The sequence below is a fragment of the Oryctolagus cuniculus genome, chromosome 18 (genome assembly GCF_051225735.1).
Source record: "Oryctolagus cuniculus isolate XC-2025 breed Fujian yellow rabbit chromosome 18, ASM5122573v1, whole genome shotgun sequence".
NCBI lineage: Eukaryota > Metazoa > Chordata > Mammalia > Lagomorpha > Leporidae > Oryctolagus > Oryctolagus cuniculus.
The window spans coordinates 33,436,048-33,462,897 of record NC_142884.1 but is presented as its reverse complement, the minus strand read 5'-3'; positions in this window follow the sequence as shown (position 1 = coordinate 33,462,897).

Sequence of the window (26,850 nt, the reverse complement as noted above, 5' to 3'; positions counted from 1 at the left end):
CTGCTTTCCCTGGCCATAGCAGAGAGTTGGATTGAAAGCAGACTAGCCGGGCTCAACCTCCACCCATATGGAATGTCCATGCTGGCAGTAGCTTTACCTGCTATTTCACAGTGCTGGCCCCTTGATTGGCCTTTTTAATGATATTAAAAAACACCGTATTTTTCTAAGCTCTTTCCATTCAGTTTCTACTTTGTAAACTCCAGATAATACTGTCCCCAGAATTAATCTAAGGTATAAATAATATGATATGAGGCATTTAACCCCTTAACCTGTCTCCTTGAATACTCAGCTATGTTAGCTCTGTGTCCATTCTTCTGTCTCTGTACTAGATGAATAAAAAGACAGTGTAAAATGATTTGAAAAGAACTATAAGGGGTCGGCGCTGTGGTGCTGCTGCCAATTGGGGAGTGAACCAGCAGATGGAAAACACCTCTCTCTCTCTCTCTGTGTGCCTCTCCTTCTCTGTAACTCTGACTTCCAAATAAATCAATAAATCTTAAAAGAACTATAAACATCAATAAAATACAAATGAAAATTGTATTCTCAAAACTGGATATTAAACCATGCCTTCCTCACCTCTGTTAAAAGTTACATTCTATCATAGTCATTTATGATTTCTAGGGCCAAAGTAGTAAATAAGATTTTTCTGGAAGAGACAGAGGTTATGAGGGAGCCAGGATTTGGGGTCAGTTAGCAGAAGTGAGTGTCACTCTTTCAGATTTGATGCAGGAAAGGAACAGCAACTGATCCCTGAGATTTTGGTGTGGGAAGGAAAGGAAGGAGGGACTTAACAAAAGCAAATGCCCTCTGGTTGTGGGCACCCACCCGCTACTGCAGCCTTTGGGGAGGGCCAGCTGGTGTCTCTATGAATGCTGCAGCCTGGACTCCATTTCCCAGAGTTCCCAGGAGCTCCGACCTATTCTGCCTTCCAAATGCCTGTGCCCATGTGCCTGCTAACAGCCAGTCCCTGGGGGTCTGAGTTGGACCAGAGGGAGTTCATTCCCTGATCAGGGTCAGCCCTAGGGGCTGTGCTGCTCCTTCTCTGGCATTTACTGCAACTCCTGCCCTGCACGTGCAATCCCAGGCAGTTTCCAAGTGCTCACCCTGAGCCTGCCTCCTACTGCTTCTTCCCTCTTCATCTTCTGCCTGTGGGTCCCATGTACCAGGGATTCTCTTCCCCACACTGCCCGCTTCGCTCCCCATGTTTCTGGAAGAAAGCGTACCTGCTCCAGGGACTTTCTGCTGCAGGTTTGACATGCAGTAAGGGGTGGGGACATGTGTGGGAGAAGGGTGGGTGCCAGGGCACCAGTGATCCTGGCAACTTCCCCTGAGGTCAGGGCTGGGACCTGGGCTGTTCTGTCTCCCACCTCTGCTTCTCAGGCTGGACTCTCTCCTGCAGAACCTCATCCAAACTGTCCCTAATGTGCTTTATTTAGTGGTTACAGGAGAGAGAGGGCAGCGTTCTGGGAACTTGCATATGCAGGGAAGAAAGGCAGAAAGACTCCCACTCTCTACAGTTAAATAAGCTGGGTTCCAACTGTGGGTGTTTTCAGAATGCAGTCTGGCCTGGTCTCTTGATGTTTCCTGGGCTGGTTCCTGCAGGGTGGGGCTGGATGGTCTTCAGCAGGGAGCCTGGGGCAGCAGAGGGGTGGGAAGAAGGATCTGACTAGGATCTGCCCCACTGCTCTCATCCTGCACCTCATCTTCCTGGTGGGGAGCAGTGTGAAGCGTGAATAGCTGCTTTATGCATTGATCCCTCTCAAGTATTAGTTATCAGATTTTTCCAATGTGGAATTTGAAGCTGTTCCAGAAACCTGGGGTGGGAAAACTCCCTTCTTTCAAACAGGCACAGAGACAGGGGAGGATCCAAGGAGTTTCTATTAATGGCCCTAGGCACAGCTGGAATGATTTCCTGAGAACTCAGCATCAAATTCAAGTTTCTTAGCTGTTACAGCATTGGTGGGTTTAAATGGCAGCCTACATGACTTAGGACCACAATTTCCAATGGTCAGTGGGTCCAGTGTGTTTGTAAAAGAGATGCCAGGGACAGCTTTATTAGGACAGATTTATGACTGGAGTTTACAGAAGCAGAACTTAGGATATCTTCCCTCCCTAGACAAGATTTCAGTAGGCAGCTGTTTCACTCGTTAATTGTGAGCATCCACTTTTAAAGGTTTGTGTTGGATGGGGTCCACTTCTCTTTCTTTGATGATGTATTTGGCTGCTTTTCATTTTCTGTCTTCAGCTATCTCTTCTCCTGTTAGCAAGGCTCTCAACTGTTTTGACCTGCCACTGATCCCTTTGCAAAGTGAGAAGGGAACTAAAATTAATGCAAGTCTACTGTGTTGTCAATAACTGGAGCTACATTTTTAAAGATTTATTTATTCATTTGAAAGAGTTACACAGAGAGAGGAGAGAGACAGAGAGAGAGAGAGAGAGAGAGAGACGTCTTCCGTCCGATGGTTCACTCCCCAATTGGCAGCAACAGCTGGAGCTGTGCCAGTCTGAAGCCTGTAGCCAGGAACTTCTTCTGGGATGAAGCTGTTTTTTTAAATAATTATTTATTTAATTGAAAGGCAGAGTTACCGAGTGGCAGAAACAGAGATAGATGGCTGGAGCTGTTTGGATCCACAACCAGAAGCCAGGAGCTTTGTCCAGGTCTCATAGGTGGGTGCAGGGGATGAGGGATTTGGGCCATCTTCTACTGTTTTCCCAGGCCACAGCAGAGAGCTGGATGGGAAGTGCAGCAGCCAGGATCCCAACCAGCACCCATATAAGATGCTGACACTGAAGGCAGTAGCTTTACTCACTATGCAACAGTGCTGCCCACTAACGGGAGCTCTTTTAATCTGAGTATGCATAAAGTGGAGAATTACAGCATCATAAATACAGATAAGTTACAGTTTTTCTCTGCGCAGTACTTTACAGTTACCCAGTGATCCACTGAGAATCTTACTTTCCACACTGTGTAATTAAGAAAGCCAGTTACTTGTTTTATTTTGGTTCTGTGTTTAAACCCATGACATTTTTGACATGGGAGGATATTAGTTCTACAATTTCATAGAGACTGGTCTGTGGAAGCATCGATAGAAGTTATAACTGTGAGAGTGCTAAGAAAGAAGAGGGGAAGAAATAAGTGTCCCTTACGCCACACAGAGGTGTCCACAAATGGAGTAGAAGACATGCCCTTGAAAACTATGGCTGACTTTCTGGGACAAACTGTGTTTGAGTGCTTCACATGTTCTGATAGAAAGGTGTTGCCACCAGGTTTTTAGTATATTTTGTTAGTTTTTAAAGATTTATTTATTTATTTGAAAATCAGAGTTACACAGAGAGAGAAGGAGAGGCAGAGAGAGAGAGAGAGAGAGAGAGAGGTCTTCCATCAGGTTCATTTCCCCAATGGCTTCATCATTGTGAACTTTGCTCAGTTCCTGACCTATACCTTTCCTTTAACCTAGTACTTTGCCATGTAGTAGCCCATGAAAACTGCAGACTGCATAAATTAATGAATACTTGGAGGGTTGTGATTTCTTAGAGGAACATCATGAGATAGGAGGAATAAAACAAAACAAAAGTATCCTCCGTATATAGAAGGTACACTGTTTTTGCAAGCCACAGAGAAGAGGAAGAAGCAGGAAAGTAGTGAGACTGGAAAGTTTGCGGCAAAGGTAATAGGCACTGGTCAAGAATTTAACAAGCCCATTAGGAAAACATTAAGGTTTCCTTACTTCCATGTAGACTCTGCCCTCTTATGGTGAACAGGGTCCTCTAAACCCACTTGTTGCACAAATGAAAACCCAAGCATTGTCTTCTCCCACAGATGGAGTCTGCTATTGGTTTTGATTTACATTTCCCTAATGGCTAGTGATATTGGGCATGTTCATATATGTCTTGACCATTGAGATTTCCTCTTCTGAGAAACATCTATTCTGATCATTGCCCATTTCTTAAGTGTACATTTTACTTCTTGTTTGGAGTTTTTCCAGTTCTATATATGTATGTTCTGGCTATCAATCTTTTGTCATAGTCAGAGTTTTCAATGTTTCCTGCCATTCTGTCCATTGTATGTTCATTCTGTTGAATACTTTGTTGTGAAGATGTATCTTAATTTGATATGCTCAAATTTCTATATTTTATTTTTGTTACTTGTGCTTTTGGAATCTTACCCAAAACTGTTGTCTATGCTTATGTTTTATAGTTTCTCATATGTTTACTTAGTTTTTGGTTTTATATTTAGGCTTTTAATTCACCATGAGTTGCTTTTACATAGTGTATGAGGTGTTGGGTATATTTTCAGGCTTCTACATATGGATAATCACTTTCCTTTAAACCATTTGCGAAAGGGATTCTTCTTTTTCCTGTTTGTTTTCTTTCCTTTGTTAAATAGGAGTTGCCTGTAGAAAAGTCGGTAAATTTCAGCTGCCTATTCTTTTCCATTGAACTATTTGTCTGTTTTCCAATAGTGCTAACACTGCTTCTATTTTTTTTAAGATTTATTTATTTATTTGAAAGGCCAGATGCTTCTTCCAAGTCTCTCATGTGGGTGCCAGAACTGTAGAACACGGTCCATCTTCCACCAATTTCCCAGGTGCATTAGTAGGGAGCTGGATTGGAAGTGGAGCACCTGGTCTCCTAGCAGCAACATATGGGATGCATGCACAGCAGGTCAAGGCTTTAACCCACTACACCACAGCATCAAACCCTTCCTTATTTACTTCTGCTGTGATCTTTCATTATTCACTTTTTTCTACTGCCCTGCATCTTGACTCATTCCTTTTTTTTTTTTTTTTTCTGGGTCCTGGAGGATGGTAGTAGGTTGCTTCTGGGATATCTTTTTTGTGTTAGTAGACAATTGGTAATCAAAAATCATAGTTATTAGTTTCTATATTTCTCTGCTAATCACGAGGACCTTCTAGATGACAGCAGAAAATGCTGGCAGAAATGAGGATATATTAATTTGCTAAGAAAATACCACAGAGAATATGATTTACATCATAGAATTTTACTTCTCAGAGTTGTAGAGGTAGAAAATATCAGATCAAGGTGCTAATAGGCTCGATTTTTCCAGAAGCCTTTCTCCGATGTGACAGACACATCTATCATTTGATCTGCTTAAAACTACTTTCCTCAGGTAAAGTCATGTTGGTGATTAGCACTTCAGTGTTTGAGTTTTAGGGAGGCACATTTCAGTTCACAACAGCAAAAGGGGCCCTGTGGTCTACTTCAATGACAGCCATCTCTGCGGAGGACAGAAAGTTTGAAATCAGCGTTAGGAATTCTCACAGTATTACTGTCAGTGCTATCTCCATCAAATGTGCATTCATGTACACACAAACAAAACTACCTGTACACATAAACACATTCAACAGTGGAAATGCCTGATGGTTGTGTACGGGTAACATCAATATAATAATCCATAAGATGGCCTATTAGCAGACATTAAAAAGAGAATTAGAAAGAATGACAAAAAAATCTGCAATTACCTATATTTATGTCTATATGTATGATATTCAGTATTTATAGTTGCTAAAAGATGAATACTGATGTGTGGGAATAAAAGCTAAACCTTACCTTGCAATATTGCAGCCTAGTCTACATGAAAGATGTCTTCCTAAAACCTTTCCCTGGGCCCACTTTGTGGAATAGTAGATTAAGCATCCACCTGCAGCACCAGCATCCCACATGGGCACCAGTTTGAGTCCCTGCTCCTGCACTTCCAATCCAGCTCTTTACTAATGGCCTAGGAAAGCTCTGGAATATGCCCTGAGTGCTTGGGCCCCTGCACCCATGTGAGAGACCTGGAGGAAGCTGCTGGCTCCTGGCTTCTGGCACCTGGCTTCAGATCGGCCCAGCTCCAGCCATTCTGGCCATTTAGGGGGGAACCAGTCGATAGAAGACCTCTCCTTCTCTTCCTCTCTATATCTGTAATTCTGCCTCACAATAAATAAATACATTTTTAAAAACCTTTCCCTTTTTAAGTTTCTTAATTGTTTTAAAGATTTATTTATTTATTTACAAGTTGAGTTACAGACAGAGAGAAGAGCCAGAGAGAAAGAGAGAGGTCTTCCATCTGATGTTCACTCCCTAATTGATTGCAACTGCCAGAGCTGTGCTGATCCAAAGCCAGGAGCCAGGAGCTAGTTCCAGGTCTCCCAGATGGGTACAGGGGCCCAAGGACTTGGGCCACCTTCTACTACTTTCCCAGTCCATAGCAGAGAGCAGGATCAGAAGTGGAGCAGCTGAGTATTGAACCGGCCCCCATATGGGATGCTGGTGCTTCAGGCCAGGGAGTTAACCTGCTCCAACACAGCACAAGTCCAGCATTTTAAATTTCTGATACTCTAAAGTAGCACAGGACTGCATTACATCTAGGAACGATGCATTTAAAAATTATAAATCTAGTGCATTTTAGCAGAATTTTTAACAAATACTTCTGATTTTCTCAGCATTATGTATAAATAAATGACATAATGAGTCATTGTCAGATTTTTAGCTTTTGACAGCCACTTATAATATTTCACAGCTTTTTGAAATGTATTGCTAGTGTGTTTTTCTCAACACATGCACTGGATTTTACCAGTTTAGTGCACATGGAGTTGCCTCTTATAGGATTTGCATTTTGATGGGTTTTCATGGCACATGTAATCAACATCTGCAAAGCCTCTAAAACACATAAATAATGACATGATTCTGGCTTTTTTCTTAAAGATTTATTTATTTGAAAGAGTTGCACAAATAGGGGAGAGGTAGAGAGAGAGACAGACAGACAGAAACATAGAGGTCTTCCATCTGCTGGTTTACTCCCAGTTGGCCGCAATGGCTGGTCTGTGTCAATCCGAAGCCAGGAGCTACTTCCGGATCTCTCATGTGTGCAAGGCCCCAAGGACTTGGGCCACCTTCTACTGCTTTCCAAGGCCATAGCAGAGAGCTGGTTCAGAAGTGGAGCAGCCACGTCTTGAACTGGCACCCACATGGCTTGCCAGCATTGCAGGAAGCAACTTTATCTGGTATGCCACAGCGCCTGCCCCACATTACATCACTTTAAGATGATATGGATTTAAGTTCATGAGAAATTATTAGCATAGTGGGAACTGATAGATATGGATGAAGCAGGATGGACTTGTTAGGAATGGTGATGTTAATTTTCTTATAAAATAAATAAATAAGAAATTAAATATGGTCAGACATAAATGAAGACTAAATTTTTTTAATGGTGATCCAGAAAACACTGATCTCAGGTCTTTTTTTTCCAGTGTTAAGTTTATATTTTTAAATGCATATTAAGTGAACAAACTTCATGTAATTTATATATACAGATTGAAGAGCAAACTGATAACATCCTACCCTATCTTCCCTTGGTCTCATATTTCCAACTCCCTCCTTCTCGTTTTATTTTCTTTTAATTTTGACAGCTGCATGCTTTGATTTTATTTTAGAATCACAAGCTTTAACCCTCTACAAAATAAAGAATTCAGCAAGTAGTAGCAGAAATATCAATGAGTATATGTTGTTTACTCTATCAAAGAGTTCAGAAAAGTGCTATGAACAATACTCAAATCTCAAAATATCAATTTAACTCATATGCTACTTTTCGTTGTCTATATATTAATTACCACCAGTCAGAGAAAACATATGGTATTTGTCTTTTGGGGGCTGGCTTCTTTCATGAAGCATACTTTTTTCCAGTTCATCCATTTAGTTACAAAAGATAGGATTTCATTCACAATTATGGCTGAATAGTATTTTACACTGTATATATAGCTCATATTTTTGTTCCAGTCACCAGTTGATGGACTTCTGGGTTGATTCCATGTTAGCTATTATGAATTGAGCTGTAATAAACATGAGGGTACAGATAACTCATGCCTATGCATATTCTATTTCATTTCATGTGGATAAATTCCTAGGAGTCAGATGGCAGGATCATATGGTATGTTTGTTTTCAGATTTCTGAGGAACTTTGATACTGCCTTCCATAATGGCTTCATTCCCACCAACAGTGGGTTAGGGTACCTTTTTCTCTCCCTCTCCACCAGCCTTTATTGTTTGTTGACTTTTTCAAAAGAATTATTTATTTGAAAGGTGTAGTTAATTATAGGGAGAGGCAGAGGCAGAGAGACAGAAGTATTTTATCTGCTTGTTTATGCTCCATATGGCACAACAGGTGGTGCTGGTTCAATCGGAAGCCAGAGTTAGGAGCATCTCCCTGGTCACCCATGCGGGTGCAGGGATCCAGGCACTTGGGCCATCCTCCACTGCCCTCCCAGTCCAGAGCAGAAAGCTGGACTGGAATAGCAGCAACCGGGACCAGAACTGGCACCCATAGGGGATGCTGTCTCCACGGGTGGAGGATCAACCCAGTGTGCTATGGCACTGGCCCCCATCAGGGATATTTTTCTATAGTACTCTCTCTCAACTGTATCTTTTTCTAGTTGAAGAATTAGGGTGATGCAGGATTAATAGAAGGAGTTTGAGAGGATTGTCTCTCTTTCAATTGTGTTGAATAATTTGAGAATGATTAGTTCTTTAAAAGTCCTGTAGAATTCAATAGTGAGGCTGTCTGATCCTGGACTTTTGCTTGTTGGGAGGGTCTTTATTACTCATCCAATCTCTGTCTTGGTTTTTGGTTTGTTTAGCTTTTCTATGTGTCTTCATGACTCAATTTTGGTATATTGTGTATGTCCAGGAATCTGTTGATTTTTCCTCTAGGATTTCCAATTTGTTAGCAGTCACAACAGATGCCCACATCCTATATTGCAGTGCTAATCTGAGTTTTGGGTACTCCACTTCCAAACCAATTTCATGTTAATACCCCTAGGAAGCAACGGATAATAGCTCAAATTGTTTCCTTCCTGTCATCTAATTTGGAGAACTGTAACCTCAATGGGGATTTGAAACCTGGTCTTGCACAGTTGTAGCCATATAGAAAGTGAACCAGAAGATGGGAGATCTCTCTGCTTCTCTTTCCTTCTTTTTTATCTATGTGTCTCTCTGCCTTTTTGTTAATCATATTAAAATATTTAATTACTTATTTGAAAGAGTTACAGAGAGAGGGAGAGACAGAAATCTTCCACCACCTAATTCATTTTTGAGATGACTTTAATAGCCAGAGTGTGGCCAGGTTGAAGCCAGGAGCTTTTCCTGCAATGTGCGTGGCAGCATCCCAGGCACTTGGGCCATCTTTCCCTGCTTTTTCAGTCCATTGGTAAGGAGCTGGATCAGAAATGGAATAGCTGGTACTTAAACTGGTGCACATACAGGATGCCAATGTAACAGATAGCAGCTTTGTCCACTGCACCACAACCACCAGCTCCTCTATCTGCCTTTCCAATAAATAAATCTTTTGAAAAAGAACTGAAGGTAGTAAAAGTCATCATGACTGAGCAATGGCAAATTTATTGAAGTGATCTATTTTCTTAAAGATCCTTTTATGAATTTGAAAGGCAGCACTAGAAAGAGAGAATGGGAGAGATTGATCTTCCTCCTGGTTTGTTCACTCCTCAAATGGCTGCAATGACTGCAGCTAGGCCAGACTGATATCAGGAGCCAGGGGCTTCTTCCAGGTCTCTCACAAGGGTGCAGGAGCCCCAATATTTGAGTCACCCTGTGCTGCTTTTCCAGACACATTAGCAGGGAACTGGATCCGTTTGGAGCATTAATGTCTATGATACTCTCCTTGCAGTTGAAGGATTTAGAATCCATTTCAATTATGGGTGGGCCAAGTACAACAGCTCCCAATTGTCCAAGGTTTGGATTAGATGGGTTCTGAGAAATTTTGTTAAAATAGTTATTAAAAAATATATATTATATATAATACTTATAATAAATTATATAATATTATCTATTTTTAATTAACACATATAAGATATTATATGCTAAATTATAATATATTTTATATATGAATATATTTATATACATAAATATATATAAATAAATGTAAATATATATATAAAGAATTTATTTATGTATTTGACAGGTTTACTTACAGACAGTGAGAGGAAGAGACAGAGAGAAAGGTCTTCCATATGCTCATTTACTCCGCCAATGACTGCAATGTCTGCAGCTGGGCCAATCTGAGCTAGCAGTTTCCAGGTCTCCCATATTTTGGCAGGGACCAAAGCACTTGGAACAGCTTCTACTGCTTTCCCAGGCTATTGCAGAGAGCTGGATGGGAAAAGGAGAAATGGGGACTAGAACTGGTGCTCATATGGGGTGCCAGCATTGCAAGTAAAGGATTACACCACTGCACCACAGTGCTGGCCCCAGTCTATCCTTTATTAAGGAGATCTCAGTAATCATGTTCAGGTATTGCTGTCCTATATTCATGGCCAAAGTCCTAGCAGACAACATGGTTTGGAGAATCGTAAGCACAAGGTGTGTAGGAGACTTCATTTCTCATACAGCACAGTTAATAACAAGGTTCCAAGAGGGGAAATTACTTGCATCGTAGTCTTTGAGAACTAATGGACATCACAGGTGATCTAAAGAATTTAGAAGGTTTGTGAGCCCCTAGAGTGAAAAAGTCACTGGGAGCACAAGGACAGTGCCTAGAGTTTATTTTGATGGATTTTAGCCCCTTGCATTGGAGTGAGGCCCAAAGAAGCTAGACTGATTTATAAACCTCAAAAGTTTCTTTTCAAGGTGAAGGCAAACTGAGACTCAGGATTTTTGGAAAAACTTTGAACAAAACGCATTTGCCACACTTGGTTAAGACACATCATTTATCTATTGATTTTCATCAGATCTGTTAACATTAGGTATAAGGTTCAGTGGACATTGTGGATGGTATATAGCAATATGATTTTAGTAATATATCATGAGGTGCTTTTTTTTTTTAATTGGATTTAGCAGCTAAAATTGGGTTACCTAATGGGATATAGCTGGAATAATCACCTTTTTGTTAAACACATCTGAGGTAATAAATGTTAGTGTATGAAGACATTGAGTTTTCTTTTATTGGGCCTTCTTGGTTATTTTAATCTGGGATCTGAGAATTCTCATTTTCTCTAGGTAAGTTGTAACTGAAAAACTTAATTGTATTCCTCATCATGTTGGACCAACTCTGCTGCTTCTGGGATTTTTTTTGTAATTCTGACAATTGGAAATTTGGACAATAGTATAGTTAAAAAGAGATGTACCAAGAAAAGTATTTATTTTTATTCTGATACATATTTTGGAATTCTTCTAAAATTCCTATTGAGTATCCTTGTTAAGTTTAGTTGCATCTCAGGTTAAGAGTTATTGGAGGCTGGTGCCATGGCTCAATAGGCTAATCCTCCACCTGCAGCACAGGCACACCGAGTTCTAGTCCTGCTGGGAGTGCCAGATTCTGTCCCAGTTGCTCCTCTTCAAGTCCAGCAAACTGGCTGCAGCAGCCACTGGGGGGTAATCCAACAGAAAAAAAGGAAGACCTTTCTCTCTGTCTCTCTCACTATCCATTCTGCCTGTCAAAATAAAAAATAATTTTTATAAAAAGACTTATTGGAGTCACTGTAGTGATTATACCCATGTAACTTTGTTAATAAATGCAAATAGAACCTGGGAAAATTGATGTATATCTTATGCTATAGAGACTTAAGATTGAATATCTTTTTTTATCTTTTTTAATTATATAATTTAACGACAAATTTTTGATTTTTTTTGACTTTACTAAGCCACAGCTCTGGCCCCATTAATATGTCTTAACAATGTTTTTTCCTCTCAGACTTATCTCTATTGGTTCAGTTAACTGGATGCCTTTTCTTTACATTCAGATTCTCTCAGCTGTCAAAGCTTATTCATCTTAATTCTGTTGTTCCTATTTCCCTCCCTTTTATTCTGTCCCTAGGCTAATTGAGGTCATGATTCTCCATTCCTTCTGTGTGGTGTCAGAGTAGCCTTGAAGTGTTCTTTTTCTCTTCTGATTTCTAAAGAAAGAAATTATGTATTCCCCCAGTTTAGATATTTTAATAATTCATTCTAAAACAAAGGTTAAATGTTCTTAATTTGACAAGAATTTTTGGGGCCAGCGGTGTGGCGTAGTGGGTAGAGCCACCACTTGCAGTGCTGGCATCTCATATGGATCCAGATCTCTGCTATAGCCTGGGAAAGCAGTAGAAGATGGCCCAAGTCCTGGGCCCCTGCACCCATGTGGGAGACCTGGAAGAAGCTCCTTGCTACTGGCTTTGGATCGGAGCAACTCTGGCCATTGCAGCCAACTGGGCAGTAAACCAGTGAATGGAAGACCCCTCTCTCTTCTCTGCCTCTCTGTGTAACTCTGACTTTCAAATAAATAAATAAATCTTTAAAAAAAGATTTTTTTCTAATTTTAGATTTGTTCTACTTCATTGTCACTTCATTGTATGTGTAAAGAGTGCATATCCAGTTTTTCTATTTTAGATTTTTGGGATTTTGTATTAGCTCTGCTGTCTATTCATTTTTCTTGAGCATTGGTGATATCTTCTCCTTAGTTGTATTAAGAGAGAGAGAGCAATAGCCCTCATGTCTTTTTAGGTAAGTAAGACATATTAAAACAGAGCATTCAGTATACATTCATAGTAGTTTGACTTGTTCAATTCATTTTCCTGAACTCCCTTGGATATTTGGTCTCTGCTGTACAATTTTCTATACTGATTAATTCTTTGATATTCCCAAATCCAGAAAATGAATGATTCAACAGCTGTGTTCCTGTATTTGCTAGGACTCAGGGTAAGAAGCAAAGTGGAGGTGTTCAGGAATCTACAGGTACATGCTACATAGCAAAGCACATCATTTCCTATACAAAGTGACTGGGAAATCCAGAATCTTTTGCACACTATATTGGATCCTGAACTATTACTGACCTATTCAGTAAGATTTTAATGTATTTATTTTCTGTGTGTGTGTTTGTATTTCTAAATAAACTCTGCTGCGCTACTTAACATTAACATGTATTGCAGAATTCTTTCATCAGTTTTTACTTTTAAAAAGTTTCTTTTTCAGTTTTATGGGAGAGGGTAGAAGCTTTCTGCTATGTAACTGAAAATTCATTCATTCATTAAACTTAAAAATATTTATTGGAAATGAGTGGAATACTATTAATTCTCGTGTGATTTTCATGAAACTAAATACATTCTCTATTTTGTTTTGCTTAAAATTTCTGCATGTGTGGACTTCTTTTTTTCCTTATTGCCCCAAATCCCTTTGTGTATTGGGATGGTAAATGGGTTTTACACTGGACAAAACATGTTATTTTGGCTAAGAAGTACTTAGCCTTGCTGCTTCAAGTATTCAAATATTACATTAGAAATCAGTATATTTGTTTACTGTACAAATGTCTTTTATACAATTTTGTAATATTCTGGGATATGAGAGGGAGCAGGAAATAGGAGGGTTATGGGTGGGAGGGAAGTTATGGGGTAGGGGAACCCACTGTAATCCAAAAGCTGTACTTTGGAAATTTATATTTATTAAATAAAAGTTAAACAATTTTATAATATTCATCTTCCTTTTTATTTCGTCCTTTTTAAAAAAAGATTCATTTATTTTACTTGAAATTCAGTGTTACACACACAGAGAAGGAGAGAGAGAGAGAGAGAGAGAGAGAGCAGTCTTCCAACCGCTAGTTCACTCCCCATTTGGCCACAATGGCTGGAGCTGTGCCGATCCATAGCCAGGAGCTAGCAGCATCTTTTGGGTCTCCTATGCAGGTGCAGGAGCCCAAGGGCCTGGGCCATCCTCTACTGCTGGATAGTAAGTCTTACTTGCCTAAAAAGATGGATAGTAATTTGAGTAGCCAGGACTTGAACTGGCACCCATGTGGGATGTCAGCACTGCAAGCCACAGCTTTACTTGCTACACCACAGCATCGGATCCTTTATTTTTATGACTATTGCTACGCTATTGGAATTTATAATTGATAATGCTGAACAATTGAAACTGTCTTATTTACAATTGTAGGACTGGATATGGCAATTTTACTTGAAGTAAATTATGTAGCCTGCTTATTGTATGATTTTTGGAAAAGCATGTATTTATATATAACAGCAGATCTGTTAATCATTTAAAAGTGAATTATCATGATTACCCAGATGTAAAGAATGCAATATGTGCTAATGAGTTAGCAGTCACAGACATTTAGAATTAGAGGGATTTTAGAACCTTTTCAATACTGCAGTTTTTATGAAAAACTAATAATTTTTTTTATTTGACAGGTAGAGTTATAGACAGAAAGACAGAAAGGTCTTCCTTCCGTTGGTTCACTCCCCAAATGGCTGCCACAGTTGGAGCTGTGCCCATCCAAAGCCAGGAGTCAGGTGCTTTCTCCTGGTCTCCCATCCGGGTGCAGGGCCCAAGCACTTGGGCCATCCTCCACTGCCTTCCTGGGCCATAGCAGAGAGCTGGACTGAAAGAGGAGCAACCACGACTAGAACCCTTTGCCCATATGGGATACCCGCACTACAGGCAGAGAATTAACCAAGTAAGCCATGGCGCTGGCCTCTGATAAATTTACTTTTAACAAAATATCAAAATATCTTATTCAGTATAAAGTTAGTAGTGAAAAAGAGACTACCTTGTTGAACACAGAAATTTGAGATTATATTTCTTGGTATTAATTTGCATCTTAAGGCTTATTGCCTAGTTTATTTCAACATTTCAATCTAATATTACTAATAATATCTTGTACTTAGTGGTTCACTGTGTGCCAGACAATATTCTTTTGATTTTTTAAAGGATTTATTTATTTATTTGGAAGTCAGAGTTACACAGATAGTGAACAAGAGGAAAAGAGAGAGAGAGGTCCTCCATCTGCTGGTTCACTCCCCAGATGGCCTAAAAGGTCAGAGATATGCCAATCTGAAGCCAGGAGCCAGGACCTCTTCAGGGTCTCCCATGCAGATTCAGGGGCCCAAGGACTTGGGCCAACTTCCTACTGCTCTCCCAGGCTATAGCAGACAGCTGGATGGAAAGTGGAGCAGCTGGGACTTGAACCAGCCTCCATATGGGATGCCCCCACTGCATGCAGTGGCTTTACTGGCTACACCACAGCACTGGCCTCAAGACAATGCTCTAAAATGATGCATTAATTATTCCCAAATATTGAAAAGTGGCATGGTACACATTTGAATGTGTTGTTTTGTACTAGTTGTAGAAAGAGTTTAAAATATATTTAGATTTAAAAATGTAAGCTTTGATCTAAAGGTTTACTTTCCCCTAAGGTGCCTGTTCGAAACTGAGAGATCGTTGAAGTCTCAAGATAGAGTACAACTGATCTTATCCAAGCCTCCTTTATCACATGAGGATGCTAAATGCCAAGGCCCAGAGAAGTAAAGTGAATTGTTCAAGGTCACACAGGTAAGTTGTAGCAGGGATAATTCTGTATTAGCATTAGGTATCCTGATACATAGGCCACTGTTCTGTCAATTTCATACTCCTTCTGGAGTTAAAGATTCTAAGTTGTGGAAAATTAAGTTTGGAAATTTAGTGGTTGCTATGTTGTTATGGTGAGAAATTTCTGTGTATAGCTATGAGTTGCTTAAATTTTATTCAATATATTTTTCTAGTATGTTTGCTATTTATTTGAAATGTACAACAAGTAGCTTCATCTATTTGCCAAAAGAATTTTTTAAAGATTTATTTATATTATTTGAAAGTCAGAATTACACAGACAGAGAAGGAGAGGCAGAGAGAGTGGTCTTCCATTCACTGGTTCACTCCACAGTTGGCCTCCATGGCTGGAGCTGTGCCAACTGGAAGGCAGGAGCCAGGAGCCTCTTCCTGGTCTCCTATGCAGGTGCAGGGGCCCAAGGACTTGCACCATTTTATAATGCTTTCCCAGGCCATAGCAGAGAGCTGGATAGGAAGTGGAGCAGCCAGGTCTTGAACTGATGCCCCTATGGAATACCAGCACTGCAGGTGGCAGCCTCACCCACTATGGCACAGTGCCAGCCCTTGCCAAAAGAATTTATAGAAGCTATTCCATATATACACTTAACAATTATTTAGTTACTTGACATGAACTATCCCTGCATATTTGAAAATTTTGAATGGTATCACTTGGGTTTTAAGAATGTTATATTTTAGGTCTCTTAATATTTTTAGTGATGATGTTTTAAAGGCCCTTTCTGTTTTATGGAAAATGATAAGGATTTTGTTTTACAATGGCCATAGTATTACCACTTAAAGCAATAGATTAAATAACACTTTTAAACAAAGTCATTTAATACTGAATTCTAAAACACTGGTATATTTTAAGTGAGAAGCCGGATTTCTTTCAGATATTCTAAATAAGAATGATAATCAAAATTGAAGACATCTACAGTTTTTAATCACTTGTTTTAAATATTGGTCATAATGGTCCAATTTAGAGTTTTAATTTTCATTAGCTTTTAAAAGATTCAGTACGGTTCATAGAAAAAATTAAGAGAACATAATTATATATTCAACCTCCCTCCCTTCTTTTTCCTTCTTTGTCATTTTTTTTTAGCTTATGAAATGACATTTTCCATTTACATTACATTAAAAAGGGTTGTTGAATCAAGGGACAAGTTTAACAGGCAAAAAGCAGAAAGATCGTAATTTAGAGGGAATACAGACAATGGCTCTAAACAATATTTGAATATCACATCTAAACAATATTTGAAGAAATTGATAAAATAAATATTTTAATTTCTCCTACTAAAATGCTCAGAGAAAGTCTTTCATTATTTATCAAATATTAGTGCAAAATTATGGATTTAAATGATCCCAAAAAGTGATGAATTTTTGTGTAATAAAGTCCAATTTTTGTCAAGGCTTTTTAACAGTCTCACAGAAAACTTATGTTTGTGAATGGGAAGAATAATATCAAAATGTCCATACTACCAAAAGCAATTTGCAAATTCAATGCAATCCCAATCAACATACCAACGATGTTCTCAGAGCTAGAAAAAATGATGCTAAAATTCATATAGAAACATGAGAGATGCTTAACATCTAAAGAAATATTATAAAGCAAAAAAAAGCTGGAGACATCACACCATATTTTAAGACATATTACAGGGGTCAGCACTATGACAAAGCAGGTAAAGTCACCGTCTGCAGTGCCGGTATCTCATATGGGTGCCAGTATGTTTCCCAGCTGCTCCACTTCTTATACCCCTCTCTGGTATAGCCTGAGAAAAAAGTAGAAAATAGCCAAAGTCTTTGGGCCCCTGCACCTGCATAGAGACCTGGAAGAAGCTCCTGACACTTGGATTCAGATCAACAGAGCTCCGGCCATTGTGGCCATTTGGGGAGTAAACCAGTGGATGGAAGACCTCTCTCTCTCTCTGCCTCTACCTCTCTGTGACTCTGCCTTTCAAATAAATAAATAAACTGCAAAAAAAAAAAAACACAAAAAGAAGAAGTGTTAGCACTGATATAATAACAGACACATAGTTCAATGGAAAAAACTAGGTAGCATAGAAATAAACCCAAATTTCTACCAGCAACTCAATTTTAACAAAGGAACTAAAATGAACTGGAGAAAGAAGAATCTCTTTCACAAGTGGTGCAGAGGAACTTGATGATCCAAATGTAGAAGCCTGAAAATAGACTCCAACATCACTTACACTATGTGAAAGTGAACTCACAGTGAATGAAAAATCTAATCATAAGACCCAAACCCAAGTAAACATAGGGAAACTCTAAATATTGTCAACACACAATAGCTTTTGGGTAAGATTCCAATAGCAATAGTCACAAAAATAAAAACAGAGACATTTGAGTATATCCAACTAAGATACTTCTTCACAACAAAGTAAACATCAGAGTGTAGATACAATGAACAGATGGCAGGAAAAATTAAAACTCTGAATGTTTACAGATTTCCAGAACATTTACATGAATTGGAAAAACTCCAAAAAATACAGGCAAGGATCTGAATAGACATTTCTCAGAAGAAATGTACATGGTCAAAACATGTGAATATGCCCGATGTCACTAGCCATTATGTAAATATAAATCAGAACACCATATCAGTCTCCAACACCTGTGGGAGAATACAACACTCAGGTGTTTGTGTGTGCAGCAAGTGGGTTTAGAGGACCCTGTTCACCTCTGGAGAGCAGAGTCTACGGGGAGACAAAGAAACCTTACTGCTTTCCTAATGGGCTTATTAAGTTCTTGACCAGTGCCTGTTAGTCTTGCCACAAACTTTCTAGTCTCACTACTTTCCTTCTTCTTCCTCTTCTCTGTGGCTTGTAAAATAGTATACATTCTGTATACTGTGGATACTTTAGATTTATTTTATTCCTTCGGTCTCCTATGAAGTTCCTCCACAAAAACACAGCCCTCAAAATATTCATTCATTTATGCAGTCTGCAGATTTCATGAGCTACTAAATTCCAAATAGTATGTTAAAGGCAAGATCTAGGCCTAAGAGAAAAGTGGTCTGAATTCTGTGCCTAGAAGAGGATTTGGGACATAGTAGAATTTCGGTGAAGTGCTATGTGAATGACATGCACTCAGTAAATGAGTAATCTAAAGCATACACTTCATTCAAGCAACACAGCAGCCCTACTCACCTCAGGTAGAGCAATTGAGAGGAATAATGTGAACAAAAATAAGACATCAATAAGTTGAATAATAACAGAGAAAAAACAAAATGAGATAGATGCCAACATTACTGAGCTATTTTTGAGGAATTAAATTGATAGAGGGGCTGGCATTGTGGCTAAGTGGGGTAAGCTGCAATCTGTGAGGCCAGCATATCATGTGAGTTCCACTTTGAGCTTAGGAATCTCCACTTCCAATTTAGCTCACTGCTAAACACCTGGGAAATCAGCAGAAGATGGACGAAGGACTTGGGTCCTTGCCACTGATGTGGGAGACTTGGATGAAGCTCCTGACTTCAGCATGCCCCAGGCTCAACTTTGAAACTCTCTGGGGTGTGAGCCAGCAGATGAAAGCTATCTCTGTCTTTCCTCCTCTCTCTAAATCCACTTTTCAAATAAACAAAGATTTAATAAACAAATTAACTGATTTCAAAATACACAAAAACATGAACAATACTATATCATCTTGATGCCAAACTGATAAAAAATAACAAATGCTAGAGAGCACATGGGAAAAGAAAACCATCATATATGGTGGATGAAAACACAAGTTAGTACAGATGTTATGCAGAACAGTATGGCCATTCCTTAAAAAGGATAAAAATTGGGCCGGTGCTGTTGTGCAGCGCCTGAGGGGCCAGCATCCCATTTGGGTGCCAGTTCTAGTTCCAGCTGCTCTTCTTCCAATCCAGCTCTCTGCTATCTCCTGGGATAGCAGTAGAAGATGGCCCAAGTCCTTGGGCCCATGCACCCATGTGGGAGACCCAGAGGAAGCTCCTGTCTCCAGGTTTCAGAATGGCATAACTCTGGCCTTTGTAGTCATCTGTAGAGCGAACCAGCTAATGGAGGACCTCTCTGTGTCCCTATCTCTATTGTAACTCTTTCAAATAAATAACAAAAATTTAAAATAAGATAAAAATTGACCTACCATGTGAGAGTTATCTTGCTCTTGGCTATATAGAATAAGGAACTTTTATTAGAAGGAAAGGAGAAGAGCATATCAAAGATACAGCAATTTTCCCATAACACAGCCACTATAACACAGTTCACTGCAGCCAGGATTTGAAACCAATCTAGCTATCCATCAATGAAAAAAATGGACAGGGGAACTTCATTTAGATTCAAAAAAGACCAAATATTATTAAATTAATTGAAATAAGCCAGAAGCAGGAACACAAATGTCACCTGGTCCTTGTCACATGTGGAAGTGAGAGAAAATAATGGATCTGAACACAGAACTGTGATTACTAGAGGCTGAGAAGGGAAGCAGCTAGGGATAGAGGGGGATTGGATAATAGGTAACAAAATACAAAGAGGCAGAAAGAACTTCTGGTGCCCCATAATATAATGAGATGACTACATTCAACCATATTAGGTTCTGTGTAAAGAACTGAAGGAGAGGAGCTGGTAGTCTCAAATCATGGAGAAGAATTAGAAACTGTAGTTGCTTGGGGGCCAGCATTATGGCACAGTGGGCTAACACCCTGGCCTGAAGCACCAGCATCCCCTGTGGGTACCAGTTCTAGTCCTGGCTGCTCCTCTTCTGATCCAACTCTCTGCTATGGCCTGGGAAAGCAGTAGAAGATGGCCCAAGTCCTTGGGTCCCTGCACCCAAGTGGGAGATCTGGAAGAAGCTCCTGGTTCCTGGCATCAGATTGGCAGAGCTCCGGCCATTGGGCCACCTGGGGAGTGAACCGGCAGAGGAAGACCTCTCTCTCTCTCTGCTGCTACTTCTCTCTGTAACTCTGTCTTTCAAATAAATAACTCTTTAAAAATTAATAAAACTGTAGTTGCTTAGCTTGATCACTTTTTACTGCATAAATGTGTGCAAATATTGCACTACACCCTGTAATAATGCATGACTAGGACACATTAATCACAAATTATTTCAATGAAATTTTAAAAATTAGAAGCATTTCTTTATATTAACAATGAACTATTTGAAAATGAAATTAGAGAAACATTTCCATGCATAGCAGCATAAGAACCAGGAACCAATGTCTTCAATGTTATCAGTGATGAATCAGATTCACAGCCCCCAGCACTCAGTTTTTGCCATAGACCTTACCATGGCAATTGTGGGCATATAGTAGTAAATCAATGGACAGGAATCCTTTGTCTCTAAATCTGCTAAATAAATAAACAAGGAATTCATCAAAGAAAAAGAGATATCAATTTGGATGCCAGGTCACAAAAACACATGCACTTGAGCTATCCTCCAGTTTGTGATGCCAACAAATCTTTCAGACATGTTACATTTTCAGAGACTTTTCTGTAATCTTGCTAAGCTTTCTGGAACTCTGCCTTATAGCAAAGCGATTCCCAATTCCATTATACTCATGATTTTTCTTTTGTGTGATATATTAGTTTACCATCTAGAGATAATTTATGGTACAAAACTTTTGTATGCATGCATGTTTTCTCATTTGTGAGTCTATTCATGGGAATTGAAGACTGATTTATAGCAGAAATACTTTTTCCAAATTCATTGCATAGACTTTTGTTCCTTATGAATTCTCTGAAGTCTGTTGATGTCTAATTTCTGGCTAAAGGTTTTATCGTATTTACAGCATGCAAAGACTATCACCTTTTGTGAATTCTGTATCTATACAAGCCTGAAATAAAGAAAATGTTTTTACACAATCGGTATACTCCTAAGAAACCACCTGTGTCAATTCTCTGATGTACCATTGACTTCTGACAAACAACCTTTTCACACTAATAATATTTATAAGCTTTCTCCTTTACATGAGTCTCTGTTGGATAGGATGTGATTTCCAGCAAAAGGTTTTGTCACAATACTTACATGAATTTTGGAGAAAAGCTCTTCCACATTCATTATATTGTTAAGGTCTCTCCCTTGTTCAAATTCCATGATGGATTATGAGGCATTACCTATGTGAAATGACTTTCTCACATTTATTTCATTCATTAGATATATATGTTGTGCATTCTGATATAAGGAGAGATTTGGGCAGAGCTTTCCAACACTCATTACACCCATAAGGTTTCTCTCCCATGTGAATTCCCTGTTGTCTTATGAGGTATGGCTTCTAATTAAAGGGATTTTACTTTCAAAGGAGTTTTTCCCTATATGAATTTGATGATGTACAATGAGGGCTGAATTATGGTAAAAGGCTCTGAGTCATTACATTCATAAAATTGCTCCCCATGAGAATTCTTTTATGTTTGATGAGGTCTGATTTGCACCACAAAGGCTTATTCACATGTATTACATTCATGCATTTCTCCCCTTGGTGAATTCTCTAATATTTCATGAGATATAACTTGCACAAAAAGGTCATGTAGAAAATTCCTTGTGTGGATTCTCTGATATCTTATGAGTTATGAAGTACAGCAAAGAGGCTTTCCACCATCCTTCCATCCATAAAACCTACCTAAATTGAGCAACAAAGATATAGAAAACGTAAACACACACATAACCGGATGGAAATGATATCAGTAATAAAGATCCTCGCCGCCAGGAAAACCCCAGGACTGGATGGCTTCACTGCTGAATTCTAACAGACATTTAAAGCACTAACTGCAATTCTTCTCAAGTTATTCAAAACAATTGAGAGAGAGGTGATTCTCCCAAATTCTTTCTATGAAGCCAGCATCACCTTCATTCCTAAACCTGAAAAAAGTGCAACAAAGAAAGTAATTATAGACCAACTTCCCTGATGAACATACATGCAAAGATCTGCAACAGAATTCTGGCCAATTGAATCCAACAATGCATCAGAAAGATCATCCACCCAGACCAAGTGGGATTTATCCTTGGTATGCAAGGATGGGACCAAAGGCTTTTCCACAGTCATTTCATTTATAAGCTTTCTCCATGGTGTGAAGGCTCTGATACTTTCTGAGGTTTGACTTCTCAGCAAAGGTTTTTCCACAGTCATTGCACTCATAAGGTTTCCCCCAGTACAAATTGTCTGATGCTTTGTGAGCTTTGACTTCTCAGCAAAGGCTTTTCCACAATTATTGCATTCATAAGGTTTCTCCCCTGTGTGACTTCTCTGATGCATTTTGAGTTGTGATTTCTGGCCAAAGCTTTTTCCGCAGGCATTGCATTCATAATGCTTGTCTTCTGTGTGAATTCTCTGATGCTTTCTGAGGTTTGAATTCTGGCCAAAGGATTTTCCACAGTAATTGCATTCATAAGGTTTCTCCCCTGTGTGAATTCTCTGATGCTTTCTGAGGTTTGCCTTCTGGCCAAAGGCTTTTCTGCAGTCACTGCATTCATAAGGCGTATCCCCTGTGTGAATTCTCTGATGATTTATGAGGTGTGGCTTCTGGCCAAAGAGTTTTCCATAGTCATTGCACTCATAAACGCTTATCCCCTGTGTGACTTCTCTGATGATTTATGAGGTTTGACTTCTGGCCCAAGGTTTTTCCACAGTCATTGCATTCATAAGGTTTCTCCCCTGTGTGACTTCTCTGATGATTTGTGAGTGTTGATTTCTGGCCAAAAGCTTTTCCACAATGATTACATTCATAAGGTTTCTCCCCTGTGTGAATTCTCTGATGATTTAGGAGGTTTGCCTTCTGGCCAAAGGATTTTGCACAGTCATTACATTCATAAGGTTTCTCACCTGTGTGAATTCTCTGATGATTTATGAGGTGTTTCTTCTGGCCAAAGAACTTCCCACAGTCATTACATTTATAAGATTTCAACCCTGTGTGAATTCTCTGATGTCTAATGAGATCTGACTTCTGGTGAGTGGTTTCTCCACAATCATTACACACATGAGGGTTTTCCACTTATATGAGTGCTGTGATGGAGGGTATGGCAGAATTTAATACTGAATGACTTCCCACAAGGTTTACATGCATAGGATTTCTTCCCTATATTTGGTCTATGATTCAGTCTAACATGTGATTGGTAAATAACAGGTTCCACAGGCCCAATATACTTATAAACGTTCTCTCTTTTGGGACTTTGTTGATGTATACTGAGGTTAGAATTCTTATGGAAATCTTGTACTATTTGAGTTGTCTTGCCAATAGTGGCAATTGACTTATTACAGGTTTCTACCATAAAAAGCTTCTCAGATTCACAGAATATATTCTTGCTTTTGAAGACTTTCCCTTGTCCAATTTGTTCAAGTGCCTGCTCCTTGATCTGAATATTGTGCTGTTGATTAAGAGGTTCACAGAACTGGAGAGTGTTCCCAGGTACCTTAGTAGCACAAAATTTCTCTCCAGCTTGTAGTTGATCAGGCCCACAATGGGGACACATATTGTGACATATACTGCATTCTTCAGGTTTTATTCCTGAATAGTTTCTCTTTTTGATACTCAGTTTTGGAATATGGCTTATACTTAAATTAAGTGTTTTTCTGAATTCAACTCCCTTGGGAGTTAATGTCTTATTATTTGTCATAACATCCTGATGCAGATTTTTCTCCAGACTTTTCTGGTTGGTCTTAATCAGTTCATCCAGTTTCATGGCAACTGAAGTGAGAAAAAAATGATGTCACTACATCAAATATAATTGTTTCTTCTAGCATACTCGTGTAAAAGGAATGAAGTTACTTGTATTTAAGAGGGATAAGATGTTAGGAAAAGTTCTGCATTTGTGCCTCCTCACACAGGGCACCAAAATGTTAGGAAAAGAGTTGTAGAATAGAGGAGAAAGTGTATGAATTTACAGCCAGACAGAATTTATTCAGAGAAAATTAATCCACAGAGGTGGGTGACCAACTGCCTGTACAAGATGGAGCATGAAGGCCCCAATTCCCAGGGGCCAGACCTTTTTGAGGAGGGCTAAGGCTGGGCATGAGGGTAGGGGGCAGCAGTGGAGGGGAATTCCAGGAACTGGGTGGGGGCCTTAGGAACCTGGAAAATAATGCAGGGTGGGGTATGAAGGCAATAGGCTGTGAGACCCAATTGAGTTTCAAGGGCAAGGAATACATTCCAAAGTTTATCTACTTTGGGCAATGAGGGAGAATGGCTCAGGCTTATATCCTCATTCCATCATAAGATTTTCAAAAAATGATTAGAAGATACATATTTATGAATATACAGGTTTTCTCCATTATACATTAATATATTAAATTGTATCCATAGATTTTCCAATGTTCATCCATGATCCTGTTTACTACCAGAATTTTTTCCAAGTATGATTGAATGGTTTTTGTGGTAAGATGTCTTAAATCACTGCTTGGGATGCCTGTATCTCAAAACAGTGCCAGTTTAAGCCGAGGCTACTCTGCTTCCAATACAGCTCTGAGATAATAGATACTGGAAAGCAGCAGATAATGGTTCATGTGCTTGGGACCCTGTGATAGAGATGAGTAGGTGAAATTCCAGGCTTCTGGCTTCAGATTAGTCATAACTGTTGATAGTATTTGGGGAGAGAGTTAATAGAAAATCTATTCCTCACTGTTTCTCTCTCACTTTCTACTTTCACAAAAATGAATAAGACTTCACAGAATGGACTAATATTTAATAAATATATTCACCTGTAATCTAGAAACCAATTTTTCCCTGTCCATTTCTTCAGTTCATTTTTTAATGTATTTTTATTTCTTTATTTGTGAGAGTTAGACTGTGAGAGACAGAGACAAAGATCTTCCTTCCATTGGCTCACCCCTCAAATGGCAAATACATTTGGATCTATGCCAATCCAAATCCAGGAGCCAGGTGCTTCCTCCTTATCTCCATTGTAGGTGCAGGGGCCCAAGCATTTGGGCCATCCTCCACTGCCCTCCCGGGCCACAGCAGAGAGCTGGACTGGAAGAGGAGCAACCAGGACTAGAACCCGGGGCCCATATGGGATGCTGGTGCTGCAGGGGGAGGATTAACCATGTGAGCCACGGTGCCAGCCCCTTTTTCAATTCATTTTTAGAAAAATTGTGGGTTTTGTACTTCTGTGATATTTCAACCATAAATATGGGGAAGTTTTACTAGATCATTTCCTTGAAGGTAAAGAGTGAAATGTGTCTATACTCTAAGCAGGATCACATTCATGGGACAAGATTTGAATATGTGGTTGTCTTGTGTTCTGTCTTCCCAGGCAAACAGCATTTGTGGGATTTTTCTAATGAAAATCTCTGTTTTATCTGCACTATTATAGTTTCCCCATATTTCTAAGGAAACCTGACATCCTAATCTTCTAATAACTACAACAGTTACAGAAAGTTCCAATATACCACCTTGGCTATACATTCCCACCAGTTGAAATAATTTATTCCTGCAACCCAGAGTCTGCTCAATTATTGAAAATTGATTTCTAACTCATTGTGAAGACATCAGCCCTGGTTGCCTCCTCTTGTTTCTTTCTATAAACACTCCTCTGTGATAATTTGAGTTTCTGGAGGTTTGTTGATTTTCACAGAAAACTTCATTTCCTTTGCCTTTACCAGAGATACTGATCTCCATAGATACTGTAGAATGTCTGTGTCTGAATCACAGGACCAGCTGTCTTCAGGAGTAAGACTTGGGAAAAACTCGTGGAAAGAACACCAGTCAATATCTGTTGCACTGCTTCTGCTTTGGCCTCCCTGCCCGTTATGTACACACTGATATGGAAGGCTCTGATGTAGGCATTCTTCCCCCATCCATGGCTCTGCTCCTTGCTCCAACTTGAAGATCAAGTCAGGTTTGGTCCTGCAGTGCCCTACTAATGGAAACAATATAGACTTTGTGAAATCACTATCTTGGGTTAATGAAAGGAGTACAGCTTGGTCCAGGAGCTATGCAACAAATGTTCCAATGTGAAATCCTTCCCAGGTGATAGATATTCAGATTCTTCATGGACTCAAATTCTATACCTGTCCCTCATTCAACTTTATGAATAGTGCTCACTTAGTTGTCAAATAGCAAGAAAATGTTACCATTGGGCATGTGATGAGTGTCACTCACCCAGGGAGAACAGGCTGCTGTAGGTCTCCAGCATCACATCCCTGTACAGGATTTTCTGAGCTTGGTTCATGTTCTGCCATTCCTCCCAGGTAAAGTACACAGCCAGGTCTTCAAATGCTATCATCCCCTGTGACAGAACACTCCTGGTCAACATGTCAACTCTGTCACCTAACAAACAATGGCAGTTGTATATCTTCTACATGGGTATGGATGAAGAAGCAAGAATGCCATTTCATTTCAGATTTATGAGCATTTGGGCAGCCACACAGAAGCATTCCACAGGGGATCAAACCTATGGTATAAAGGCTGTGAAAATTGCCCAAGCTGGAGGGAAACAGGAATTTCTGTTCACAAAGGCCAGACTATGTCAAGGGCAATTGCACAGTAGGCTGAAAGGGGGACAAGAGTCACTCTGGAATGAGCAGTGTTCAGAAGAATGTAGAAG